The sequence below is a fragment of the Thalassophryne amazonica genome, chromosome 16, assembly GCF_902500255.1.
Source record: "Thalassophryne amazonica chromosome 16, fThaAma1.1, whole genome shotgun sequence".
NCBI lineage: Eukaryota > Metazoa > Chordata > Actinopteri > Batrachoidiformes > Batrachoididae > Thalassophryne > Thalassophryne amazonica.
Window position 1 is genome coordinate 29,627,572 of NC_047118.1, and position 27,828 is coordinate 29,655,399.

Consider the following 27,828-nt stretch of genomic DNA (forward strand, 5'->3'; position numbering starts at 1 on the left):
TGGACTGGGTTGCTTGACGCGAGGATGTTTCGCTTCAAATCGCAGAAGCTTCCTCAGCTAAAATTCTTGCTCTGGTAGTCTGACTTCTGTCTTGATTCTTGTAGAGAAGAATAAACAGAAGCCACAAAAGCTGGAGTTTTAAACCTAACCAGACCCCTCCTACCGAGAGGCAGACTGCTAGCGACTAAACAGTTGCTTAATTAGCACCTATTGTGCTCTAGTTAGCACCCTCGTAATGACAGGGTAGCTGTCCCTCTTAACGACGGGGCTGACGGCTCTCCTGATGAGTCTCCTGATGATGTGAATGACTCATTACCATGAACAAAAGACTGAAACTGCTTTCACTTGAGTACCCCATTGTACACAGGGGACAAAGCGTGTCTCAGACCCCCTTCCCCAGTTAAGGCTGGGTTTCAACTGTTTCACATACAATGCCTCCTTCACCCCTCTCTCAAAGGAGTGTCTCTCCCTTATTTAGCAGGAGTAGGGGAAAACTACAGAGGATCTTCAGACAGCACAAAATCCCAGTTTACTTTAAACCTGTTAACACAGAGACAGAAATTAGTTCACCCTAAGGACAGGATCCCTAGTTACAAACAGAGCAATGTAGTGTATTGTATGAGATGTGAGGAAAACTGTAACGAACACTACATAGGTGAAACTAAGCAAGTTCCTTTTGAGTATTGATCCACTGACATCAATAACCTTTTTGCTTAACGATTCCCTTATCGGTCCTTCAGAGTGGCCATTGTTTTTAGGGGTGTTTGTCAGGAAAATTATCATTTCTCTACTTTGATTACAGATCCTGCAGCAGGTCTGTAATCAACTTTTCTGCAGCGTGGCTTTGCTTTGAACCTTGAACCAATCAAAGCAGTGATTCGCAGACTGCTTCATTCATTCATTGTTTTATTTTGCTTTATCTTAATTTCCCCCGCTAAAACCCCAAAGAGCATATGTCTGTAATATTTACCTTTTTGTGTTAAACCGACCTGTTATGGTCTTCTGAAACAGTTGATAGATGTATTCTATAGCTTAAAAACGATACTGATGCTAACGCGTTAGCATGTCTATGGCATTTTCAATGTTAAAGTATGTTAATGTTGTAGGTAAGCCCAAAGTGAAAGTAGGCACCATCAAAGAGATCTACAGTGGTCTGGAGTACAGCGACTGTGTCTGCAGGGGTCGCATTATCGTCAGTGTACTGTAGCGCCCATACTATGACCAGGGTGGCAAGTTGGCAGGCACGAAAGCGCACAGTGTTGAAGAGACCTCCATCCATTCGGCAGCGAAATTGGATGCCAGGGGCCATGTGAGGAAGTTTGTAGATCATGGCCCCACGGTAGAGAGAGAACAGGATGGGGGCCAGAACGCAGCCCTGCTTCAGACCAGTGGTGATAGGGAAGGAATCAGAGATGCTGTTCTTGTCCACAACGTGGCCAGTCATCCCATTGTGAAGGGCCTGTACAAGGTCCGTGAAGTGGTCAGCACAGCCAAAACATCTCAAGGTTGCCCATATAGCTGGTCTTGGGACACTATTGAAAGCCTTCTCCAAGTCCCACAAGAGGAAAAAGAGAGACCGTCGTTGTTCACAGGACTTCTCCTGTAGCAGGCGGGAACAGAAGATCATGTCTGTGGTGCCATGAAATGGCCGGAAGCTGAACTGTGACTCTGGAAGGACCTCTTCAGCAACGGTCAGGAGCCTGTCAAGCAGGAGCCGTGCAAAGATCTTTCTGGCACTACTGAGGAGGGAGATGCCACGGTATAATCCGTAGATGGAGCGATCCTCCTTCTTGAAGATGATAATGATGGTGGCGTTCTTCAGGTCTGCAGGTACGGCTTTTGTCTCCCATATGTGCAGGATCAACATGAAAAGCCTGGTCTTCATGGCTATGCCCCCATGAGAAATGAGTTCCAAGGGGATGTTGTCGGGCCCAGGGGACTTCCATGCATTCATGCACTTCATTGCCTTCTGAAACTCGTTGTAGGAGAAGCATCTGAAAGTGTTCCTTCCACCTTTGGAGGATGGCTTGATCATCTGTAAGGGTAGTTGCCCGTCAGCAGACTGGAGGATGTTGGTACCACCATGACGAAGACCAAAGATTTCCATTGTTGCAGCGTAGAAGCAGCAGAGGTCTTTGCTGTCAGCGTATGACAGGATCTCCTTTGCTTTTTCTTGCCACCAGAGGTTCTGCATTTCTCTGACCCTTTGCTGGCACTCCTGCTTTGCGTTTTGGAATTGTCGCAAGCTGGCACGGGTGGAGTGGTTCTCCCATGCAAGGCAGAACTGCTCCAATTCAAAATGTTGTTGACATAGAAAACCTTTAAAGCCTACTTTTAGTACACAGAAAATTCACAAGCGGTATTGGTAAGGGAATCGATAAGGAATCGGATCGATAAGCGGAATCGATAAAATCTTATCAATACCCATCCCTACTCCCAACAGAAGGTCGAAGTTTCTGCAGATCACCAATTCGTTTTTTTTTTTTCACTTTGTTCAACCAGTTTCTGCTTCTGTCGCCCAACTTCGTGTAATGTATGAAGGGGCCATAAGACATAATCTAAGATGATTCTTAAGAAGATATTGGTGAATGAGGCCCAGTGTGTGCACTTTAATTTCTGACTATACTCCATTTTGAGAGTAATGCAGAATGACTCCTCTATGCTTCACTTTCCCATACCAGAGTGACACTGGACCCACTCATAGCCTGCTTCTGAAGCATGACTAACCTAAAGTGCATGAATGCTTTATTAAGCCTGAAACACTCCGCAAGCATCATGTCAGATACACACAACACATGCTTGCAGCAGCTAAAGGCATCTGGTGTGTCACTGTTTTGATATGGATGTCACTGAATGTGATTATACAGATGACTTTACAGGCAAAATTAATCCTGCACACAGACTTTCATATTTCAACCACTTGGCCACAACCCCTGCTAGTTATCACCATGTGATGTGATGTGCAGTAATATATTGTATGAAACCTAATCATCAGTCAGGTGTAGACTGGCATCGCAGACACAGATATGTCTTGGGCACTGCAGTCTTGTTTGAGGGCGGGTGCTAAAGGGGTAAAATATGACACATATGACATAATTTCTCAACGTCTGGGGGACAAATCATGACATTTTCAATGGGTTTGTGGGCAAATTGCACTCAAACAAGGTGAAAATGCAAAGGAAAAGTGAGGATGTGGTGGGAAAGTGGATATGTGTTGCAGTTTGTTTCTAACCTGGAGCACAAACATGTCAAGGCAGTTTTGTAGGCAAGAGAATGAAGCTTCTCTGGTTAGCTGTATAGGTTAACACTTACTGACATGACGTCTCCCATCTGCCTCATCTTTTCTTCTCCACTGGGAACCAAAAAATTAATTTTTCATTACTGCTTCAGTGATTGCAGCCAAAAGCAAAACAGTACACCATTTTTCCATGTGAAATGCTGTGTATATACTGCGCAACAGAGTGCATGTCCCCGTAAGTGGTCAAATCCCGCAATGTCATGCAAGGTTCAAACAAGACTGCGGTGCCCTGTTGTCATTGTAACAAGTACAATGAAAGGAAAGGTGATTCTCAGAAAGTAGAGTCTTTGCTGTGCCTTCTTTTCCAAGTGTGTGGTGTTCCTGTCCCAGGCCAGTTTCTCCTATGTGGAGTCCCTCAAAACAGAAGTCTCTGACCCTTTCCACACAGGTCCCCCCAATGATAATGTGCTTAATGTCTTTTTTGTTTCTCCTGAAGTCCATGATTAGCTCCTTGGTTTTGGATGTATTCAGGAGCAGGTTATTTTCTCTACACCGCACCGTCAGCTGGTCCACCTCCTCCCGATAGGTGAACTCATCTCCAGTTAATAAAGTCGACCACTGTGGTGTTATCTGCATACATCTTTATTAGTTGGCTATGTACCACAGGCTTTTAAGGTGGCAGTAATTAAACCATTACTTAAAAAGCCATCACTTGACCCAGCTATCTTAGCTAATTATAGGCCAATCTCCAACCTTCCTTTTCTCTCAAAAATTCTTGAAAGGGTAGTTGTAACTGATCATCTGCAGAGGAATGGTCTATTTGAAGAGTTTCAGTCAGGTTTTAGAATTCATCATAGTACAGAAACAGCATTAGTGAAGGTTACAAATGATCTTCTTATGGCCTCAGACAGTGGACTCATCTCTGTGCTTGTTCTGTTAGACCTCAGTGCTGCTTTTGATACTGTTGACCATAAAATTTTATTACAGAGATTAGAGCATGCCATAGGTATTAAAGGCACTGCACTGCAGTGGTTTGAATCATATTTATCTAATAGATTACAATTTGTTCATGTAAATGGGGAATCTTCTTCACAGACTAAGGTTAATTATGGAGTTCCACAAGGTTCTGTGCTAGGACCAATTTTATTCACTTTATACATGCTTCCCTTAGGCAGTATTATTAGACGGTATTGCTTAAATTTTCATTGTTACGCAGATGATACCCAGCTTTATCTATCCATGAAGCCAGAGGACACACACCAATTAGCTAAACTGCAGGATTGTCTTACAGACATAAAGACATGGATGACCTCTAATTTCCTGCTTTTAAACTCAGATAAAACTGAAGTTATTGTACTTGGCCCCACAAATCTTAGAAACATGGTGTCTAACCAGATCCTTACTCTGGATGGCATTACCCTGACCTCTAGTAATACTGTGAGAAATCTTGGAGTCATTTTTGATCAGGATATGTCATTCAAAGCGCATATTAAACAAATATGTAGGACTGCTTTTTTGCATTTACACAATATCTCTAAAATTAGAAAGGTCTTGTCTCAGAGTGATGCTGAAAAACTAATTCATGCATTTATTTCCTCTAGGCTGGACTATTGTAATTCATTATTATCAGGTTGTCCTAAAAGTTCCCTGAAAAGCATTCAGTTAATTCAAAATGCTGCAGCTAGAGTACTAACGGGGACTAGAAGGAGAGAGCATATCTCACCCATATTGGCCTCTCTTCACTGGCTTCCTGTTAATTCTACAATAGAATTTAAAATTCTTCTTCTTACTTATAAGGTTTTGAATAATCAGGTCCCATCTTATCTTAGGGACCTCATAGTACCATATCACCCCAATAGAGCACTTCGCTCTCAGACTGCAGGCTTACTTGTAGTTCCTAGGGTTTGTAAGAGTAGAATGTGAGGCAGAGCCTTCAGCTTTCAGGCTCCTCTCCTGTGGAACCAGCTCCCAATTCAGATCAGGGAGACAGACACCCTCTCTACTTTTAAGATTAGGCTTAAAACTTTCCTTTTTGCTAAAGCTTACAGTTAGGGCTGGATCAGGTGACCCTGAACCATCCCTTAGTTATGCTGCTATAGACTTAGACTGCTGGGGGGTTCCCATGATGCACTGTTTCTTTCTCTTTTTGCTCTGTATGCACCACTCTGCATTTAATCATTAGTGATTGATCTCTGCTCCCCTCCACAGCATGTCTTTTTCCTGGTTCTCTCCCTCAGCCCCAACCAGTCCCAGCAGAAGACTGCCCCTCCCTGAGCCTGGTTCTGCTGGAGGTTTCTTCCTGTTAAAAGGGAGTTTTTCCTTCCCACTGTCGCCAAGTGCGTGCTCACAGGGGGTCGTTTTGACCGTTGGGGTTTTTACGTAATTATTGTATTGACTGTAGGTAGCGTTAGCTCGACAGAAAGTTGTCACATAGATGTGCAGAAAAATAGGGAGTTCTGGTGTTTCAGTTGTTTCAATTTCAATTCAATTTATTTTCATTAATATAGCACCAAGTCACAACAAAGTTGCCTCAGTGCGCTTCACACAAGTAAGGTCTAACCTTACCAACCCCCAGAGCAAGAACACAGGAGACAGTGGTAAGGAATTACTCCCTTTGATGATTTGAGGAAGAAACTTCAAGCAAACCAGACTCAAAGGGTCAACCCACATTTATGATCTGATTTTAGCTGTAAACTGTCTGCTGATTGCATCCTTATGAATTTCCTGACTCCTTTGGCCTGGTCTCACTCACCTACCATTCAAGGCATAATTTATTTCAAACAATTACATTGTCTTCTTGTTACAGTTGCCATGACCTCTTCTCTTTTCCATGTGACCAAACACACTAAACCAGTTATTTTACATATTTAAAAATTATGGGAAAGATCACAGCAGAGATACTGGATGAGAGGACAACCTCAGACAAGAAATCACTTGTTTTTTCTTCCAGTAGGACAACAACCTTAATATCCTATAACAAACCCAGAAAGCTCTATAATGGTGTTTATTGTTCTGAAGAAGTCCTATGATGGGATCACATGTGAAGATTCCAGTTTGAATACGTCTGCGCTGTGGTCTTCTTTAAGCTCTGACCTTTTTATTCAGTTGGCTCTGTGGGTTAGGAGTTGAGCTACTAACCTAAATAAAACTGGGATTTGATTCCAGGTTGGGTAACCAGGCTACCTGCCTCTATCCTTGGACAGGACACTTCATCTGCATCATCCCAGTCCACAAAGCTGTAAATATATATTTGCATTGGCTGTGGAAGTAACCCGTGATGGACTCATGTTCCATCCAAGTGGAGTCATAGACTATTGTTGGCTTCATGCAATGATGTCTGGGGATGAGCCTCAGGGCCAGATGGGGCTCAGGGCCTGAATTTGACTTATTATGATTATTATGATTATTATTATTATTATTATTATTATTATTATTATTATTATATATTTTTGGTTATGGATATGTTGATGTTTGGAGTTTTCAGATGACTTTGTGTTGTGCATCACCAGAAAGAAGCTAGGACAATGAACAACTAGGACTGAGGATTGAAGATTAACAGGATAAATCAGAATTCAGATGTTCCCTTGCAGGCAGGCGTATTTAATATCATAAATTGTAAGTATCTAAGATTAGTGGTAGTTGAAGGTAGAGAAGTAGCTGCAGAAATAACAGACATGTATACCAGGAAATCAGTGGCGGGCATAGCTAAGCAAAAAGATAGCTTTGCTAACCGCTAATCTGCTAACTTAAAAGTTTAATTTTATAACGCTAAACTGATAAACCACTGAAAAAATATGCGCTAACTGCTAACTTTTAATATTGACTCCGGTACACTGGCAGCTACTGACAAGCCAGCTTTGAGTTTAAGCACCGCAGATGCTCCTGAGCAAAAGCAAAGGCAATCACAAACCAAAGACAATCAACAAGTTAGAGCTTCTGTCTTTGTGCACCCTGCTGACTGTTGTAAGAAAGTGTCATTTACTTTCAACATGGAACAGCACAGACGTGTGGCAGGAGACAACAAAAGCAAGGCAGTTTTCATTTGTGGTTTGATTTATAAACAAACTCATTCTGAACCGTTTATCAACATTAACATCAACTCTGTTATTTTTACAAAGTGAAAATATTGCACATATCTTTTAGTTTTAAAGTAATGTGCTAATTTTGAAGGTTTGAGCATTAACACACACAGATGCCAAGATGCCAGGTGGTGCGGGCCCCTCCTGCTGCAGCCTTCACACACTTTGCCTCAATTTGGATGACAGACTGCTTCAAGTTTAGTGCACATAAACAATGTCAAATGCAAATGTGTTGTCTTTAATTCTGATGTGTGCCATTATTACGGTAAACAAGTAATAATTGTGAATTAATTGCTGTATCTTGTCTGAGGCAATTGGAGCTTAAACGTAATTTTGTTGTTGCACTCGTGTAATGACAATGACAATGAATCTCATCTCATGTCATTTTGAAAAAAGGCATTATGGGAAAATGAGCCTACTCTCATCACTGGTTGGTTGGTTTATTTATTTGTTAAAAAAACAACACACAAGTTACTTTAACGTGTGTGTTGGTTTTTACAAATAAATGTGTATTTGTAAGTATGTCATTTGTTTTCATTTAAAAAAAAAATCCATTTGCAAAACTGAAAATTCTGTTTGTGTCATTCAGTGCAAAGTGACCGTGTGATTGTTGGACGCTATTCACACTCCCTCTTCTCTCCCCCTGCCATCCCCTCATTACCCCATCCCCATAGAGACGGTGCCTGCTCCCAGACCACCAATAACCAGCAAAAATCTATTTAAGCATAAAAATTCAAAAAGAAAAAATAATATAGCACCTTCAACTGCACCACAGACTAAAACAGTTAAATGTGGTCTATTAAACATTAGGCCTCTCTCTTCTAAGTCCCTGTTAGTAAATGATATAATAATTGATCAACATATTGATTTATTCTGCCTTACAGAAACCTGGTTACAGCAGGATGAATATGTTAGTTTAAATGAGTCAACACCCCTGAGTCACACTAACTGCCAGAATGCTCGTAGCACGGGCCGAGGCGGAGGATTAGCAGCAATCTTCCATTCCAGCTTATTAATTAATCAAAAACCCAGACAGAGCTTTAATTAATTTGAAAGCTTGACTCTTAGTCTTGTCCATCCAAATTGGAAGTCCCAAAAAACAGTTTTATTTGTTATTATCTATCATCCACCTGGTCGTTACTGTGAGTTTCTCTGTGGATTTTCAGACCTTTTGTCTGACTTAGTGCTTAGCTCAGATAAGATCATTATAGTGGCTGATTTTAACATCCACACAGATGCTGAGAATGACAGCCTCAACACTGCATTTAATCTATTATTAGACTCAATTGGCTTTGCTCAAAATGTAAATGAGTCCACTTTACTCATATCTTAGATCTTGTTCTGACTTATGGTATGGAAATTGAAGACTTAACAGTCTTATTGTATGGCCTTGCCTTACAATATAAAGCGCCTTGGGGCAACTGTTTGTTGTGATTTGGCGCTATATAAATAAAATTGATTGATTGATTGATTGACTCCCATCCAGTAGATGGCAGTGCTCTATGAATTTTGCCCCTGGGCACTGTGAGTTGAATGTATATTACTTTTTTCTTTTTTTGTAGCAACCTGGCAGCCAGGCCTCTTCTACTGGGGTAGAGTTGAGCTCAGCTCCTCACAGTTGCTTGACTGCTGCAAAACACATAACAGACAGGAACTAACATGTATGGTTTTAGGGTTTACAAATGTTTTTGACAAATAAATTAAAATGGTAAATGGACTGCACTTATATAGAACTTTTCCATCTGCATCAGACCCGCAAAACGCTTTACAAATAATGCCTCATATTCACCCCGATGTGATGGTGCTGCCGTACAAGCCGCTCACTACTAGGACTGAGCCTCTTTTCAGACGAGTATCCGGTACGGATAAAGCATTTTTGATGAGCATGAGCATGATCCGAATAAAACTCATCAATATCTGTGCTCGTGCTGAAGGAAAATTCTCATTGGATAACTGACTGTCTTCACGCTCTGTGATTGGCCAGTCACACACAGCGCCCGCCCCTCCCTACACAGACACGTCTCACTGCAGCTTCTCTCACACACACACACACACATACACACATGCATGTTTCTCTCTCAGTATTCCTTAAGTTTTCTTCAGCTCGCCTCTTTTAAGTTATTTGGTGAACTTGTTTCGTGTCATATGCGGTGCTTTTGAAAAGACAGAGCTGAAAACGGCTCGTGTCATGTCGGTCACACGGTTAACTGTTTGTTTGCTCTTCGTTTTGTTGGTGATATAAATTCAGTTGGAAAAGTTTGCGCCTACTGAACGCGGTGCTTTTGAGAAGAATATAGTGAACAAGGCTGACATATTATTTGACACACATGTAGCTGAACACACAAAGTAGCCTATATTAATATTTTTATTGTATATGGCTGCATGCAGTATCTGACACTTTCTCACTGCAGTTCATAAAAATAAATTGGTCAGTCGAACAACCTCTCTGTCTCCCTCTCACACAGTCACTCAGTCACACACAGACACACATGCACACACAGACACACACCTTAATCAATATTGTTTAACTTTGTGTGGAAAAAAATTGCCAAGAATGTTAGGTAGTAAAAATAAATAATTAATAGGAAAACAAATCACAGTTTGATCATAAAAGTAAAAAAAGAAAGTTGTGTTGAGTATGACAACTCTTGTTCATGCATACTTAGTAGTTCATATAATTTCCTGCTACATTGACTCTCAATTCCGAGGCTGTTCTGTAAATATTCATTCATACACTTAAGAATATTCATGTTCTGAGTTCATTAAAAAATGTTCTGCAGTTAATAAATATGGCAACTTCTGAGCAATCCATATCAATTTCAGACTTAAAAATATAATGTACTGATTTAAGCCCCAGCCATTTCAGGTTAAACCACGCCCATTTCCGGTTCAGGCTCCGCCCACTACGAGTACAGATACAGATCATTTTAGATGGTTGAACAGATACAGATAGTGATGTACTCGCTCATCCCTACTCACTCCACACTGGGAGCAATAGGGGATTAAAGACCTTGCCCAAGGGCCCTTAGTGATTTTTCAGTCAGGCTGGGATTTGAACTGATGATCTTCCGGTGTCAAGCCCAACACCTTAACCACTAGACCATCACCTCACCTTTTGACCATTCAGCTTTACTAACTATGCCAGCAAAACTAGCAGACTGAAAGTTAGCTGAACTAAATTTAGCAGAAGCTAACTGGTCCACTGATGGTTTTCAAAATTAGCTGAAAAGCTAATCTGCTAACAAAAAAGTTAGCTTTGCTAATTAGTGGTTAGCACATTAGCGGAACTGTGCCCACCACTGCCAGAAATGACATATGGGGCTGAGACGCAGGCATAGAGGGAGTGCAGGGAAGGAAGGTGGAGGTTTTAGAAATGACAATGTTTAGATGATTATGTGAGGTTACAAAGATGGACAGATTGAGACATGAGAAAATCAGAGGCACAACACATGTCAGAGAACTATATATAAAGTGCAGGAAAGTAGGCTGAGGTAGTTTGGAGGTGATAATAAATATGTCACTGAAAGTATGCAAAAACTGAAGGTCAGGGAAGAGAAATATTGAAAATTAAAATGTAGTTGGATGTGTCAAGTAAACTTGAAAGAGAAGTAGCTGAGGGAGGAGGAGATGCAGGATCAGATGGTATGCAGAAATGTCAGGTCAGGTATTGCAGGATGCACTTGCACCATGCATTGACACCTCCCACTTTGGTCCTGCATGGCCAACACCAAGGCCAACAGCCAGTCCCTCCTCACCTCTTAAATGTAACCATCTATCTGCTGCAGCCAGGTGAAGCATGAGTATCTCTTGGCTTCAACACTTGAGACACCTGCATGCTGGGCCATAGCCACAAAAATGTGTCACATGGCCAAAATGTCACAGCTGACATTTCATCACAATGCTAGTGGTACAAATGAGGTACGTACCTCAGGATTCTTTGAAGAGCCCTAGAACCAAAGACATCCACAGTGCCATCGTTCTGCACACGCTCATCACGCATTGTGCGTAGGACACCAAAGTGCTTGGGGGCACCAACGAAATCAAGCTCCAAGATCGTATAATCAGAGAAGTGGATAAAAACGCACGCCTGTCTCCATTGTCTCCTGTGAATGAAACAGAGAAGCAGCAGAGGGTTTTTTAATTTTTTAATCTGGACTCGATATGTCAGCGTGATTTGGGGTAAACACGTTTTCCAGTGCACCAGTTTCTGACTTTTATTCTTCACAAAGTGGTGATCTCTTCGCCTCTTCTGCCTCTGATTTCTTTCCCTCTCTCTCTTTTTTTGCACACACCTAAGAGATTTTCATGTTTTCCCCAGTGTTAAGGGAAACTGCTTAAACTTTTGACATTTAAAAAAAATAAGAAGAAGATCGGCTTGCATTTTTCCCCCTTTCAGACATTTTGGAGGTGATGTCATTGTGCTGTGTTTTTGCTGGTATGATGTCGGGAGGGTGCACAGAGAACTGCAGCAGCCAGGCAGTAACCAGTGGCTGAGGATCGCAGGGAAGCCTGGAAAATCAGGTGCAAAGTGCGGCTGTCATTTCCGCGCAGGGTCACGGTAGCTGAGTTTGCCAGCCAGTTACAGCTGTTCTCATCATCCCACCCCGCTCCCTCCTTTCCATCCTCGCCTTTCTTACCACACACTGACTTGCATTGTGCTGCGCCCACAGAGCCCTGTCTCCAGCTCGCAGTTTCCTCCATCAGCCAGTGTAGCGAGCTCACCTCCAACAGCGCCTGCCCCCGCCCCGTGGGGACTAACTCTGACTACTTCTCCTGTCTGCATGAGGACAGACCCACAACCCTGTTCTTTTCATCATAAGAATTAATTTTGGAGACTTTCTACACTGAATCACTCACACCAACACCGCGCCTGCTGGATTCTCTACTATGTTCGGAACAGATGTGCGACGCTGAGATTAATAAGTGCAAATTTATTTACAAGGCTAAATACTTGAATACTTTATTCTGTGTTTACAGAGTTCAGTGCAATGTTCAGTCTACTGTGGTTGCACAAATCAGTTTTATTTTTATTGTACTGGTATTTATTTATTTTAAATTTAATATTAATTTCTTGTCATGTTTGGTGCCATTGTTAATGCTAAATTATTTATTTGCAGCTGCTTTCAAAGCATTAATAAATTATTATTAAAATAATAACTCAATATCAATTTAATATTGAATATTGAGAAGTTATTTTGGAAATGACTGACAAATTTTGAATTATTGTTCATTGTGGGGGGGGGGCACCACAAAACATTTGTGCTTAAGGCACCCAAATGGCTAGCACTGGCCCTGAACATCCAGTATCATTTTTAATCACTGGTTAGCATAAAAGTCTCACAGCTATACAGTTAGACAGGAAGCACCAACTTCCTCTATGTAAATAGTCACATTCATCAGGGATATATTCTTGTTCCTACATCATTTCTTCCAAATACTGAGTGTTGAGTTGGACTGTGGAATCAAGCAGTTTAGGTGTCATTTTTGGTGAGGAAAGGTTTACTGAAATTGACTTTGTATTTGATGGTGTCGCGGATCCATCCCGGCCAGCGGCGGCATGGCAGATCCTCGCAGACTCACCTCAGCCCACGGTCCCCGGAGGCACAACTCAGCCCTGCGACAGCATCGCAGTGCTTTCATGTCTCGCAGGGGTGCTGCGGATCCATCCCGGCCCGTGGTTCCTTGGAGGCCGACAACCCAACCCTGTGGTGGCATCAAAGTTGCTAAACAGGCCCACGGAGCTCACAATAGCGGCTATTTACGGGCCACTGCTACAGCGGCAGCTGTATTCTAGCCCACCACTACACAGGTAGTTACATCCCGGCCCATAAAGCCGGAATCCAGCAAGCCAGGACCAGGCTTATTGTTAGCTCATTGTCAGCTTGCTAAGCTACCTAGCCTGCCGTAGCTACTCACATCATCCATCATGCCATCAAAGAAGGCAATAAGTGGAGAGAAATTGGAGGAGATAAAACAGTCACTGAACAACTTTATTATCTGAAGAACTCAGCGGTGTGGTAAAAACCGGACTGAATTACTGGGTTTGTTGAAGGATGTGCGGGAACTGAGAAAACTGATGCAGGAAAAAGACAACAAAATCAAACTTCTGGAAAAAAAAAGGAATGGAGTATTTAGAACAATGTACAAGGATGGATGATATTATTATAACAGGACTGAACACCAGACATCGGTCATACACCAGGGCTGCAGCCAGCAGTACAAGAGTTATGGACAAAACACTTTTGTTTATTTGTTTATTAATGGTTATACCTGTGTGGTCAAAGGAATTTGAGTATAATCAAGTATGGGTAAAGATTTTCATAGCATGCACGTGTTTACATCATGTAACTAGATCTAAGTTGACTGGTTTTTTGGGTTGTGAATTTTTCTTTTTTTATTTTATGATGACTTCTGAGTTACAGCTGTTACCTAGCTGCTAAAAGTTGATTGTGAGGTTTGTCATCGTATGTGTGATTTTTATTGTTGTACGTGTCAAAATGCCACCGTCACCGGAGGAGTTTAAGGATATAAAAGTTTCCCTCAATTTCCTGACTGGGGAAATGACAACCGTCAGAGAACAGCAAACTCAGCTTCTGTCTTTACTGGAGCAGGTGAAAGCACTTCACATCCAGAGTGCAGAAAAGGATCAGCACATTGAGGATTTGGAGCGGCGAGTGGACGAGTTGGAACGACATACTCACATCAGTGATCTGATCGTCACTGGGATTAAAATCAAGCCACACTAATATGCATGAGCATTGGGTGTCGACGCAGTCAGTGGGCTGCCCACTGAGGAGGAGACGCGGTCGGTGGAGCAACAGGTAGTCTCCTACGTCCAAGAGAAGGGGATAGAGATGGGCCTGCAGCACATTGAGGCTTGTCACTCGCTGCCCTCCAGGAACAACGAAAAATCAATTGAAAAATAAAATGGCTCTGTTAAAACAAGGACGTAAACTGAAAGGAACTCATGTCTTTATTAATAAGCACTCCAATAATAATAAGCATTCCAAAAGGAATGCGGACATTGCTAAAAAGACCAGACAGCTCAGAAAGCTGAAAAAGATCCAATGCACTTGGTTATCCAACTATAAGATTTTCATCAAACTGAACGGGTCCCTAGAGGATGCCAGAGTGTTGGTGGTAAGAAAGATTGAGGAGTTGGATAAATATATCTGACAATGGCCCAGAAAAAGTACCATAAGTTTTTCTACATACTCCATGAACCACATGAACAGCAGGCCAACATTAAACATGCCTACACCTTCTTCTTCTTTGTCTTTCGGCTGTTCTCATTACGGGTCGCCACAGCAGATCAATCATTTCCATCTCACCCTGTCCTCTGTATCTTTATTTGTCACACCAACCACCTACATGTCCTCCCTCAGCACATCCATAAACCTCCTCTTTGGCCTCCCTCTTCTCCTCCTGCCTGGTGGCTCCATCCTCAGCATCCTTCTCCCTATATACCCTGGGTCCCACCTCTGCACATGTCCAAACCATCTCAATCTCGCCTCTCTGACTTTGTCTCCAAACCGTCCCTCCTAAGCTGTCCTTCTGATATGTTCATTCCTAATCTTGTCCATTCTTGTCACTCCCAAAGAGAATCTCAACATCTTCAGCTCTGCCACCTCCAGCTCTGCCTCCTGTCTTGCCTACACCACCAATCAGCATTGACTTGGGTATGCTGCAGAGAATCCTCCAACATAGACAAATGGAACGGGAAGCATCAATTATATGGAGTGTGGCACGGTTGATCTACCTGAAATAGTTGTCTTTCCACTTTTGTAAATATTTCAGTATATTACTGTAAATATTTCACTCAAGATCAATACAATAATAACGTAAATCCTGAGGGGAACTGTCAATCATACACTGTAATAGCAGAAGCATGTACTCAAATTTCAGTTCTATCAAAGAGTATTTGTACAAATTTAATTTTCCCTTCAGTATGGTTGCAGATATGGAAACCTGGATTAATAAAGACAGGGACATGCAGTTTAGTTTTAATGATTATGAGTTAAGATATATGAATAGAGAGAGTAATTTTAATAAAACAAAAGTAATAACTTTTTGGTGACTGTAAAAGCATTCCAGATTTTCATATTATCATTGACGGTGCACCAATTGAAAATGTATCTGAGAATAAGTTTTTAGGTATTAATATGAACAGTAAATTATCCTGGAAAGCCCACATTAGGCAGATAAAAAATAAAACAGCTAAGAGCCTCTCAATTATAAATAAAGTTAAACAATATCTTGATTATAATGCACTTTGTATTTTAGATTGTTCATTGATTCCCCCCTATTTCACATATTGTGTTGAAGTATGGAGAGATAACTTTAAATGTTCAACAAACCCATTATTTTTACTGCAATAAAGGGCGGTGCAGATCATTTACAATGTTGGCTTCTTAAATCATGCTCATGATCTTTTCATTCAGTCCAAATTATTAACATTTCATGACCTGGTAAAATATTATACAGAAATTATGTTATTCAAAGTGTTTAATAATAAACTACCTAAAAACGTGCAATTTTTTTTAACTTGTAAAGAGAACATTGATGATTTGAGAGGGTATGGAAATTTTATATTACCTAATGTTCCAACTATAAATAAAAGTTTGTGTGTGACAGTATGGAGTTAAAATGTGGAATGCTCTGGATTTACAGTAGAAGCTATGCCAAAATATTCACATGAAGATCAGCACATCCAAATCTGAGGCCATGGTTCTCGACCGGAAAAAAGTGCTTTGCCCTCTTCAGGTCGGTGGAGTGTCCTTGCCTCAAGTGGAGGAGTTTAAGTATCTCAGGGTCTTGTTCACGAGTGAGGGAGGGATGGACCGTGAGATCGATAGGCAGAACGGTGCAGCATCTGCAGTGATGCGGTCACTGTATCGGACCATCGTGGTGAAGAGAGAGCTGAATAGGGGGGCAAAGCTCTCGATTTACCAATCGATCAATGTTCCGATCCTCAACTATGGTCATGAGATTTGGCTCATGACCGAAAGAACAAGATCGCGAGTACAAGCGGCCGAGATCAGTTTCCTCTGCAGTGTGGCTGGGCGCTCCCTTAGAGATAGGGTGAGGAGCTCGGTCACTCGGGGGGAGCTTGGAGTCGAGCCGCTGCTCCTCCACGTCGAAAGGAGCCAGCTGAGGTGGCTCGGGCATCTTTTCCAGATGCTTCCTGGATGCCTCGCTGGAGAGGTGTTCTGGGCACGTCCCACCAGGAGGAGGCCCCGGGGAAGACCCAGGACACGCTGGAAGGATTACATCTCTCGGCTGGCTTGGGAACGCCTTGGGGTTCCCCCGGAGGAGCTGGGGAGGTGTGTGTGGATCGGGAGGTCTGGGCGGCTTTGCTTGAGCTGCTGCCCCTGTGACCCGACTCCGGATAAAGCGGAAGAAAATGGATGGATGGATTTAAAGATGCTGATTGGTCAGAATATAGAGAGAGTAGAGTTTAGATGTATTGTTGTATTGCACTTTTCGGTATTAGTTTTGTGTTTGGTACTTGATGATTCCTTTCCATTTTGGTATGTGTTACGTTTCACCATTGTGTGGTAATCTCTATATGTGTCAGTGATTTATATTTTGAATGAGAATGGAATTGTTCCTTGTTTTTGCTTTTTGTTTTGCCTTACAATTGTACTGATAAGGAAGTTGAAATAAGAATTTCACTTATGATATAATGGAAGACAGGGGTGGGATTTAATAAGTTTTCTTCTTCCCACTTCTTTTCGAACTAAAAGAGTGTATTGACTGTACATATGTATTGGATTCATGTATTTATTTTCCTCTTGTGATGATTTGCTCGGAATGAATAAATAAATTCATGAATGAAATGAATGAATGAATGACAGCTGATTCTCTTGAATTTACCGCTGTGCAGGAATTACAACCTTTTCCGTATACCAAGCATCACATACAAGATCTGGAATATGAGATAAATCCGGACAATCATTTCTATTCTTTTATAAATAGTAACTGTCAGTATTATACAGATCAACAATATGCAATTGCATTACAAGTGATGGAAATTTCTCAATAATCCACTTTAACAGTAGGAGCCTGTAGAAAAATTTTGTGACTATTAAAGACTATTTCAAACAATTTTGTCAACCTTTTAGTATAATTGTCATAACAGAAACTTGGCTTGCACATGTTGAGGATATAAACAATGAATTGGAGGGTTATGAATTCAATTATTTGAATAGACAAAATAGAGGAGGAGGAGTGGCATTGTATATTGACAAAAGGCTTTAAATACAAAACAAAAGATCAAATGACAATGGCAGTGGAAAATCTTTTGGAATGTAATTTATTTATTCATGTATATTTATTAATGTATTTCATCTTGTGTGTCGTGATGCCACACAAGATGAAATAAATTAAACTATAAGCATGCACTACTGGCTACAAAGCATATCTATTACTCTGATTTGATTAATAAAAACAAGTATAACTCAAAGTTCTTGTTCGACACGGTGGCAATGCTTCTTCATGGACAACCACTTGTAAGTCGCTCTCCCTTTTCAGCACAGGACTTCCTGGATTACTTTGAGAAGAAAATTGAACATATTAGGTTAAACATATCCCAGCATGCACTGGTGCACCCACTGCACCTTGCTATTGAGTTGGGTGCCACTGCCGAGGTGCCACCTAGATTTACAGAATTTGAGAGTATCTCTGTAGGCATGCTGACGAAACTTGTAATGTCAACAAAGAGGAAAGAGTTTGATGGTATCTTGTTAGATGTGCTAACGAAACTTGTAATGTCTACAAAGAGCACAACCTGTTTACTTGATCCAATACCAACAAAACTGTTTAAGGACCTGTGGCACACTCTTGGGCAGACTATGCTGGAAATGGTTAATCTTTCATTAGCTTCTGGATCTGTTCCTAACTGTTTTACATCTGCAGTGATTAAACCGTTACTTAAGAAACCTAATCTTGACCCTATGTATTGAAAATTACAGGCCGACATCAAATCTATCATTTTGCTCTAAAAGTCTGGAAAAAAGTGGTCTTATGGCAGCTCGTGTACCACCTTACCGAGAATAATCTTTTTGAGCCACTGCAGTCTGCTTTTAGAAAATACCACTCCACGGAGACAGCTCTCACTAAAGTGGTGAATGATCTATTGCTTGCAGTGGATTCAGACACCACTTCAGTTTTGGTGCTATTCGATCTTAGTGCTGCATTCGATACTGTGGATCATCATATTTTACTTGATAGGCTGGAGCATTACTTTGGGATTACTGGAAGTGCCCTTGTATGGTTGACATCATGTCTATCCAGTTGCTGTCATTGTATTTTATATGTTAACACTACTTCTAACTTTAGTAATTGGAAATTTGTGGTTCCACAGGCATCTGTCTTAGGCCCCCTGCTTTTCTCCCTTTATATAGCACGCCTTGGGCATATAGTGTGCTTTTTTGGGATTGCCTTTCATTGCTATGCTGATGATCCTTAACTGTATATGCCGATAATTGCTGGTAATCTCATTTGACTAAAAACACTAGAGGATTGCCTTGCATCAGTGAGAAACTGGATGTCTAGTGACATCCTACTTCTAAATTCTGGTAACACTGAAATGATGGTTCTTGGTCCAGCAAAATATTGGCATCAATTTGATCAGCTAGCGCTTGTCTTAGGTTTGTGTATCGTGCATCATACGGACAGGGTGAGGAACCCTGGGGTGATGTTTGACCCTGCGTTGTCCTTTGGTCTTCATATTAGGGTTGTTATGAGTGGTGACTTTGCAAAATATAGTGAGGATTCATCCAATTTTATCCATGGCTGATGCTGAGACCCCGATTCATGCCTTTTTTGTTTCCTCAAGCCTGGATTATTGTAATGTCTTATTTTCAGGGTTGCTGCTTTCCAGTATCAGGGGTCTCCAATTAGTTCAGAATGCTGCTGCCAGACTTTTGACACAGAGAAGAAAGTTTGATGAGATTACACCTGTTCTGGCATCCCTCCATTGGCTACCTGTCTCTGTGAGATCAGACTTTAAGGTTCTGTTGTTAGCCTATAAAGGTGTTCATGGACTGGCACCGACCTACTTAGCTGATCTGATTAAACCCTATGTACCAGCCCAGGCTTTGCACTCACATGATGCAGGACTGCTTTGTATTCCAAGAGTAAAGAAAAACTCTGTGGGTCAAAGGGCCTTTTTGTATTGTGCCCCAGTATTGTTGAATGGTCTCCCAGTGTTGATAAGACAGTCTGATACTGTGGAGACCTTCAAGTCAGGACTGAAGACACTTTTTTTTTTCCATCAGTGCTACGGTTAATACAGTGTGTTGTATTTTATTCCTATTAATTCTTTTTAATTAATTCTTTTAAAATTTTTGCTTTTTTATTGTGTTTTTAATTTGTTGCTTTTTAACTCATTTTAATTTTTTTAACTGTTTTGTGTTTTGCGTGAAGCGCCTTAGGGCAATGTTGTTGTGATTTGGTGCTTCTATAAATTGACTAAATTTAATTGAATAAATTGAAAAAAATCTAAACAGAAAAAAAACCTGGCTGTGCAACATGTTGAGTGACACAGTGTGTGGTACCCAATGAAAGTCTCCTTGAGATACTCTATATCATTCTTATGTACCACTGCGGTGAAGGGATGTGATGGTCCAGTGACTAAACGTTGGGCTTCAGACCAGAGGATCCTCGGTTCAAATCCCGGCGTAACTGGAAAATCACTAAGGACCCTTGGGCAAGGTCCTTAATCCCCAGTTGTTCACGGTGTGTAGTGAGCACCTTGCATGGCATTATTGTGTGAGTGTGTTTGTGTGAATGGGTGAATGTGAAGCATAATTGTAAAGGGCTTTGAGCATCTGATACAGAAGAAAAAGCAGTCCATTTACCTTTTACTCTTGACCTGAGATTTACCTTCACCGTATGGAAATGTAAATAAAGGGAAGATGGGGCTTTAAAGTTTTTAACTGATAATACCACTCTCCTTTAACATGAAAACACCTGCTTGGGGAGGTCATGGTGAGGTCGCCATCCTCCTGAGAGAGACCTGGGCCACTCATAAAGAACGTTGTTCATAACTCCATTTTCCGAGCCTCGTGATTACTTTATGAATATGAGTATTTGGCAAGAGAAAGTGCCGACACAGCACCAGCAGTGTAACCGAATTGCATAGGGTATTATAGTTTCTGTAATGTCGAGATGTTTGATTTGAAGATACTTGTGATACTCTGTGACTGATCTGTGGTTAGAGTAATGGCCAACACGCAGGAGTTTAAAGTGAGCAGAGACATGGCAGGAGGTCCCACTCTCTCCTCATGTCTATATCTCTCTCCATTTCACATTTGATTTCATTTCATCTGTTGGCCTGCTGTGAGGAAAGCCCAGAGACGGTGATCACAGAGAGATGAGAGGTTGCCTTGCTTTCCTTCGTGTGCTGTCCCTCTCTTCATCTCTGTTTTCTTCCATCTTCAGCCTCTGCATCTCGTCTGCTTTTCACCCGTCTTTTCCCAGGGAGGACAGAGGGATGAGGTTAATGTAAACAGAAAGTCTAATCCCTGGGGCCGCTGGTGTAGTGTTGCCCACTGATGTGTTCCCCAGCTTTAATGGCAGGCCCAGCCTGTTTTGGTGGGTGCCACAGACGGGCCCGGGTGCCTTTGATTAGGGCACCCTGCAGAAACACCGACTGCGGCAACAGATCAGCCCACACTGCAGCATGCCCTCCCCCCTTCACAAAGCTGTGTTGTGCTTGGCTCCTCCACCCCACCACCATGCTTTGCTCTGCACATTTCCCTGACTTAAAGACTTTAAAAGAGTCAAGAGAGACTGAAAATTCAGTGAATTGTATGGATTCTCTGCGAGCTCCCTGCAGAGAGTGGGTGGTGTGTATGTATTAATGAGGCACAGGCACTCTGTTTCTGTCTACCAGTTCCTCCTCTATACTGGGAAGGTGGTGTTGTCCAGAGCCGGACCACTGGGATCTCGCTCTGTGTCATGTTCAAATAAGCTGGCATGAAAGCAGACAGCTTGAGGAAGAGAGGCACCCCCAACTTTGCTCCACATCCAGAGAGATGAGGGTGGCAGAGAGCTGCCAGCCAGCTAAAAAGAAAAAAGAGCTCTTTATCTGGCTCATTTCAAATAGTATGTGGTTTGGTCAAATTTCATGAGTAATCATTCTCTTTTCTGATAAAAAAAAAAAATAAAAATTAAGGCAATTGCGTGAGGGCAGAACTCTGCTCCAGATTTTTCACAGCCCGTGTCAGCAGCATGAAGACTTTCCAAAGGGTATTCTGGGGGATTGTGATAACATAGACACACACACACACACACACACACACACACACATCTCATGAGCTATGTTTTAAAGCTGTGCTTCACAACCTGGGGCCAGTGACATTAATCTCGGAGGTGGAGATGTAATTTCCAAGGTCGGAAATAATATTAACTCAGTGCACAGTACCCAGTACCCATCGGATACTGGGTACATGTAAGAGCAGAAAATAAATAAATAAATAAATAAAAATAAAAATCTGAAGACTTCAGCCAAGACATCCAGAGCATAATGTCTGATCTCCACAAGCAGTGTTCTTCCTGCCATTTGAAAAATATTCACAGTACCACCAGCAACACCACAATCTCTTTGTTTAAAAATGTGAGAAGCTTGGGACCTTACAGACTTTAAATCACTAATGAAAGAGGCCCAATTTAACAGCCAGGAATTACCAAGTATTAGGTTCTTTTATCACGGTGAGTGATCTCCAAAAGAATTGGACAGGAAATGGATTTCAATGTTTAGATGTTGTATTGTAAAAGTTCTTGTACACTGATACAGTCATCTCAGCACTGGGATCATTACCAGGTTACAAGCAAACACCTGGAACAAAAGAACCATGACTTCCTTTGTCCTCTAACTTTTATTCCTGTGCATAAGCCACTCCCATGTGGGTGGTCTTTAGCCTGTCTTGAATCAGTGTCTATGTGAGTTGGCTGTAAAGTGAGATGAATTCGGTGGGGGTCTGTTCTGTTATGTTCAAGGTTGTTATGTTAAAAATCTTATAGTGTGTGTATGTCTGCAATATAGTGTAGTGTCACGCAGTAAAACAAAATGATCCATCATGCTGATGCTTTTTCAAATAGACGTGAGTACTTTGTTTTTTTATCAATTAAACATCTATAAAAAGGTCAGATGGTTTTATCAAATACAAGGACATTTTGGATGTGCATCAGTCATTTTGTGTTATGCATCATGGAACACTCTTACACAAGCTTTTGTTGCAAGTGTCCACTAGAACCCCAGGATCATGGTTAAGGAACTGATAAGGAAGATGGAGGCATCTGATAGAACACTTTATCACCATGGCTTAAAAGACCGTTCACCTTGGATGAAATCATCCATTTAAAATGTATTTATTAAAAAAGGTTGACCTTTCCTCTTATGATTTAATGTAAACTCTGGTGTAGTTGTTTTCCATGTACATAGAAGGCAGGCTACTGAGTATTAAAAAACTAAATAATAAAAGGTCTGCAACATTGACTGGATTATATTTTTCATGATTATTTGGTTTAAATGGGCAGCACAGTGGCATAGTGGTTAGTACTGTTGCCACACAGCAAGAAGGTCATGGGATCATCTCCCACCTGTGGCCTTTCCGTGTGGAGTTTGCATGTTCTCCCTGTGTTTGTGTGGGTTTCCTTTGGGGTACTCTGGCTTCCTCCCACACCCAAAGACTTGCAGGTTCGGTGTATTGGGAACTTTAAATTGTCTGTAGGTGTGCGTGCAGGTGTGCCTGTCTGTCTATATATGACAGACAGACAGACTGGCATCCTGTCCAGGGTGAACCCCACCTCATGTTCTATGACTGTTGGAGTAGGCCCCCATGACCCTAAAGTAAGTGGTTGAAGATGAGTGAATCAGTGAGTTGTTTTTAATGCAATTACACAGAATACAGTGTAAAATCCAACAGTGGAGTGTTCAGCCTTCAGCCAACTGTTGAATATTTCAAGTGATATTCTTCTGTGTTTTTATTTTTCTGCATCTTTTGTTCTATATCTGCATGAGGAATCCTGAGAGGGAAGTACCGTGATCAGAATTGTACCATGACATAGAAACCATGATTTGCACTGATCCGTGAGGAACGTGTGCTGTTACACACCTCTGTGTATGATGCCATGTTTTTATTTGATGTATCTTGTTCCTTCATCAGTTCCTTAGTTTATCTCAAGGTTTAATCTTTAGAACAAAATTTCATTTGTTCCTGTAATTTCAGCTTTATTTGTCATTCTGTCCTTATGGTTGCAAACTTCTTGTATTTGTATTCTTGGTTATATAATTGTTTATGGAGCCATAAATCATTTTGAGAAGGTTTTGAAGACAGATCTTTTTGGAGTTTTGTGAAATCTGTTTAAGAAGCATTCATCTTGGTGTATGCAAATATTTTCTACACTCACAATATGGCACAGTGAATAAAAATGTTTACAGTGAGGCAAATAAGTATTTGATCCACTGTCGATTTTGCAAGTTTTCCCACCTACAAAGAATGGAGAGGGCTGTATTTTTTTTTTATCATAGGTACACTTCAACTGTGAGGGACAGAATCTAAAAAAAATCTGAAAAATGACATTGTTTGATTTTTAAATAATTAATTTGCATTTTATTGCATGAATGATTGATTACCTATCAACCAGCAAGAATTTTGGCTCCCACAGACCTGTTAATTTTTCTTTAACCCTCTGGGGTCTGAGGGCATTTTTGGACAGTTCACTCGCCTGGCATAAATGTTTTATTATTGCTGTTAAAAGCTCATCCTGCATCCCACAATCAAGTGGTATATCTCTTTGTTTCAGGACAACCTGTATTTTCAGAATATATATGCCATAGTAGTGTTTTATCAGTGTAATAAAGGTTTACAATCAGAAATAAGAAAAGAAAAAATAAAGCGAAAAATAATTTTCACACATATTTATTCAAAACACACATCAAACTATAATAAACAACTATTTTGACACTTTATAAACACAAGTTGGGGTCTTGTACAAAGAATGTACAAAAAAAAGCATTCTAAAATAAACTCAAATGCACATTTTGAAAAATATATACAAAATGGTCTATGCGTTTTGTCTTTATGCCACATCTCAAAGCAATTTCTGTCTGCTATTACACAAAGCTTACAACACAAACTTTTTACCTAAAGCCCCTTTCACATTGGCGTATTCGTAGAGCTGGGTATTGCAGCATTGTGTTTCATTTAAATATGCCTGAAATGCGGGCGTACTCAGCCTTTTTCCGTGTTCGTTTCATACTTGCAGCTGCGTGTGTTCGCTTTTTAATGTGTGTACAGTCGCGTGCACCTTGCCGCTATTTAAAACCAGTTCACTCCTGCCGGCTTTGTAGAACACATCACTGCACTTGGAAAACAATGGACTGTATCAAGACGTTTTTACAGTTGTAGCCAAAGCTGCTATTTTCTGCCTCTGTGGAAGTGTGCTCTGTTCTCTACTGCACCATGTGGTGCAGAGTCACAGCTCTTTTCAGGTTTGATCAGATCTGATCGATCAGGGCATCTTATGAGCGCACCGACATGCAGCGACGAGGCTTTTATTTTAAAGAGTCACAGCACTTTTCAGGTTTGATCAGACCTGATCGATCACGGTGTCTGATGAGTGCACCGACATGCAGCGAGTGTGCTTTCATTTTAAAGACACAGGTTTGATCAGACACACACACACACACACACACACACACACACACACACACAGAGAAAGAGAGAGAGGGAGAGAGAGAGAGAGAGAGAGAGAGAGAGCAACAAAGACAGAGAGTGAGTGAGAGCGCGACAGAGGGAGAGAGAGCGCTCGAGCAACCTGCTGTTTCTGGATTTCTGAGCTGAGGTTTGATTCCCTGTTCTGAGCACACAGGCACTGTGGGCTGTGTGATCCTGTTCTCAGTTGATTCCTCTGGATGCACGCACACAGTTTTTGGTTGTGTACAGGAGCGCCGCCTTGCACAGACTTGCTTGCAGTAATGCTGTGCTGCGCAGACCTGCTTAAAACTGTGTCCAGCACTCTATGCCAAAGAAAATTAAACATGTTTAATTTCTTCTGTACTACGCACATAGCCCTCAACATACTGCTGCGCAGAGGGAAAAACTAGACGTAGAGCTGCTAAAAGTGGGCGTAGAGCTGCTCAGCTCAGCGTAGACGATACGCTGCAATGAGCAGCTCTATGAATATGCCAGTGTGAAAGGGGCTTTAATGGCATTTGACTCTCTCTTGGAATGTGTTTCAGCATGTAAACAACCTCTCTTCACAGTTTGAGGCCCTGTTAACACCCCTCCCCCCTCCTTTCATTCAAATGCGTAATTGGCACTTTAAGAGTGAGAGCGAGAGAGGCTCATTCAACAATATTCCTTGGCCACTAATGGGGCTTTCACAATGGCGTATTCGTAGAGCTGGTCATTGCAGCGCTGTGTTTCATTTAAATACGCCCGAAATACGCGCGTACTCAGCCTTTAACAGTGTTCGCTCATACTTGCAGCTGCGTGGGTTCGCGTTTTAATATGTGCACACAGTCGCATGTGCCATGCCGCACCAGTTTCAGTGCTATTTTCTGCCTCTGTGGATGTGCGCTCTGTGCGGCACAAAAACAGTCATTTAACATTATTATTATTATTATTATTATTATTATTTTTATGCAGCGAGTGCGCATTTATTTTAGAGTCACAGCTCTTTTCAGCTTTTATCAGACTGATCGATCAGGGCGATTGATGAGCGCACGACATGAGCGAGTGCGTGTTTATTTTAAAGACACAGCTCTTTTCAGCTTTGATCAGACTGATCGATCAGGGTGTTTGATGAGCGCACCGACATGCAACGCATGTCCGTTTATTTTATTTTAAAGAGTCACAGCTCTGATTAGACACAGAGAGAGAGAGAGAGAGAGAGAGGAAGGGAGAGCACTTTTATTTTATTTATTTTAAGGATTCTGATAGAGGAGAGAGAGCAGTTTTATTTTTTTTTGTTTTATTTTATTTTAGGAGTCGGATAAAGGAGAGAGAGAGCGGTTTTATTTTAAGGAGACTCTGACTCCTCAAAATAAAACTGCTCTCTCTCTCTCTCTGACACAGAGAGAGAGAGAGAGAGCAGTTTTATGAAACGATGCGACAGTGAAACAGTCCTCATATAGTGAGTCCTGTATGATAAAGTGAAGCAACGATCTTGCAGTATTTATAGCTCCAGAAGAACAACAGGGAGATGTGAAGTGGCGTACAGTACCGTGTTGAAGCGTGGGCGGGCTCACAATAGCGGACAGTAACACTGCGCTGCGTGTTCTCGCGTGAAGGCTCCATGCTGTGCTGTACGCCAAAGAAAATTAAACAGGTTTAATTTCTTCCATCCTACACATATTGTTCCATCCTACACATATTGTAGACACGTATTGAGAAAAAACTCCTCATGAAGTGGGCGGAGAGCTGCTCATTACAGCGTAGATGATATGCTGTAATGAGCAGCTCTACGAATATGCCACTGTGAAAGCCCCTTAAGTGAATCATTCTCTCAGTGACAGTCTTCGTTTGACTACGTGAGGTTGTAAGAGACCCTCTTCCACTGATCTCCTTCATTCATATTCGCAACTCTGCGCTTTTACGCATGGAGCCAGCAGCCAAGGGGCTATTCAGACAGCATTCACATGCCACAGAGTAACACATTACACCTAGAAATGATCTTTGGGATACCATGTGAGACTGTTCTGCCCTATGATTGGATATTGGAAAACCATGTGACAGTGAACCAATTCCGATTGGACACTCCCATTGTGCACGTCATCACACAGCTTCTGTGAGGAGTACAAAGATGGTGGATGGCTGGCCGAACGTCCACGGAGTTAACTTTTCAGTGAAAAAAGTACGTTTCTATCTTATATCATTAAAAAGTTATTTATAATTTAGTAAAACGCTTACCTAGCCGTCGTATACAATGGCGTTGGCCCCAGAAGGTTAAGACGTCCTCCTGTTCTGCACTCTTTACCTGTATAAAAGACACCTGTCCACACACTCAGTCAATCACACTCCAACATATCCACCATGGCCAGAACTAAAGAACTGTCTAAGGACACCAGGGACAAAATTGTAGACCTGCCTAAGGCTGGGATGGACTACAGGACAACAGGCAAGCAGCTTGGTGAGAAGGCAACAACTGTTGGCACAATTATTAGAAAATGGAAGAAACACATGATGACTATCAGTCTTCCCCGGTTTTGGGCTCCATGCAAAATCTCACCTAATGGGGTATGGATGAGTCCGAGAAAGGTCAGAACAATACAGGAGGACCTGGTCAATGACCTGGAGAGCTGAGTCCACAGTCACAAAGATTACATTAGTAACACACAATGCTGTCATGGTTTAGAATCCTGCAGGACACACAAGGTCCCCTTGCTCACCTCAGCACATGTCCAGGCCCATTTGAAGTTCACCATTGACCATCTGGATGATCCAGAGGAGGCATGGGGGAAGGTCATGTGGATAGATGAGACCAAAATAGACTTTT

The 27,828-nt window shown here is 41.6% G+C and overlaps 1 protein-coding gene and 1 long non-coding RNA gene across 2 annotated transcripts in view; both read left to right on the forward strand.

Moving 5' to 3' along the window:
- Positions 1–27,828, forward strand: part of rbfox3a (RNA binding fox-1 homolog 3a) — a 1,755,711-nt gene that overhangs the window by 1,519,151 nt on the left and 208,732 nt on the right. The window lies entirely within an intron of this gene.
- LOC117527623 lies at positions 11,377–26,673 on the forward strand. Its single transcript, XR_004565577.1, has 3 exons — positions 11,377–11,512; positions 23,070–23,077; positions 26,662–26,673. It is a non-coding gene; the product is annotated as an uncharacterized LOC117527623 (long non-coding RNA).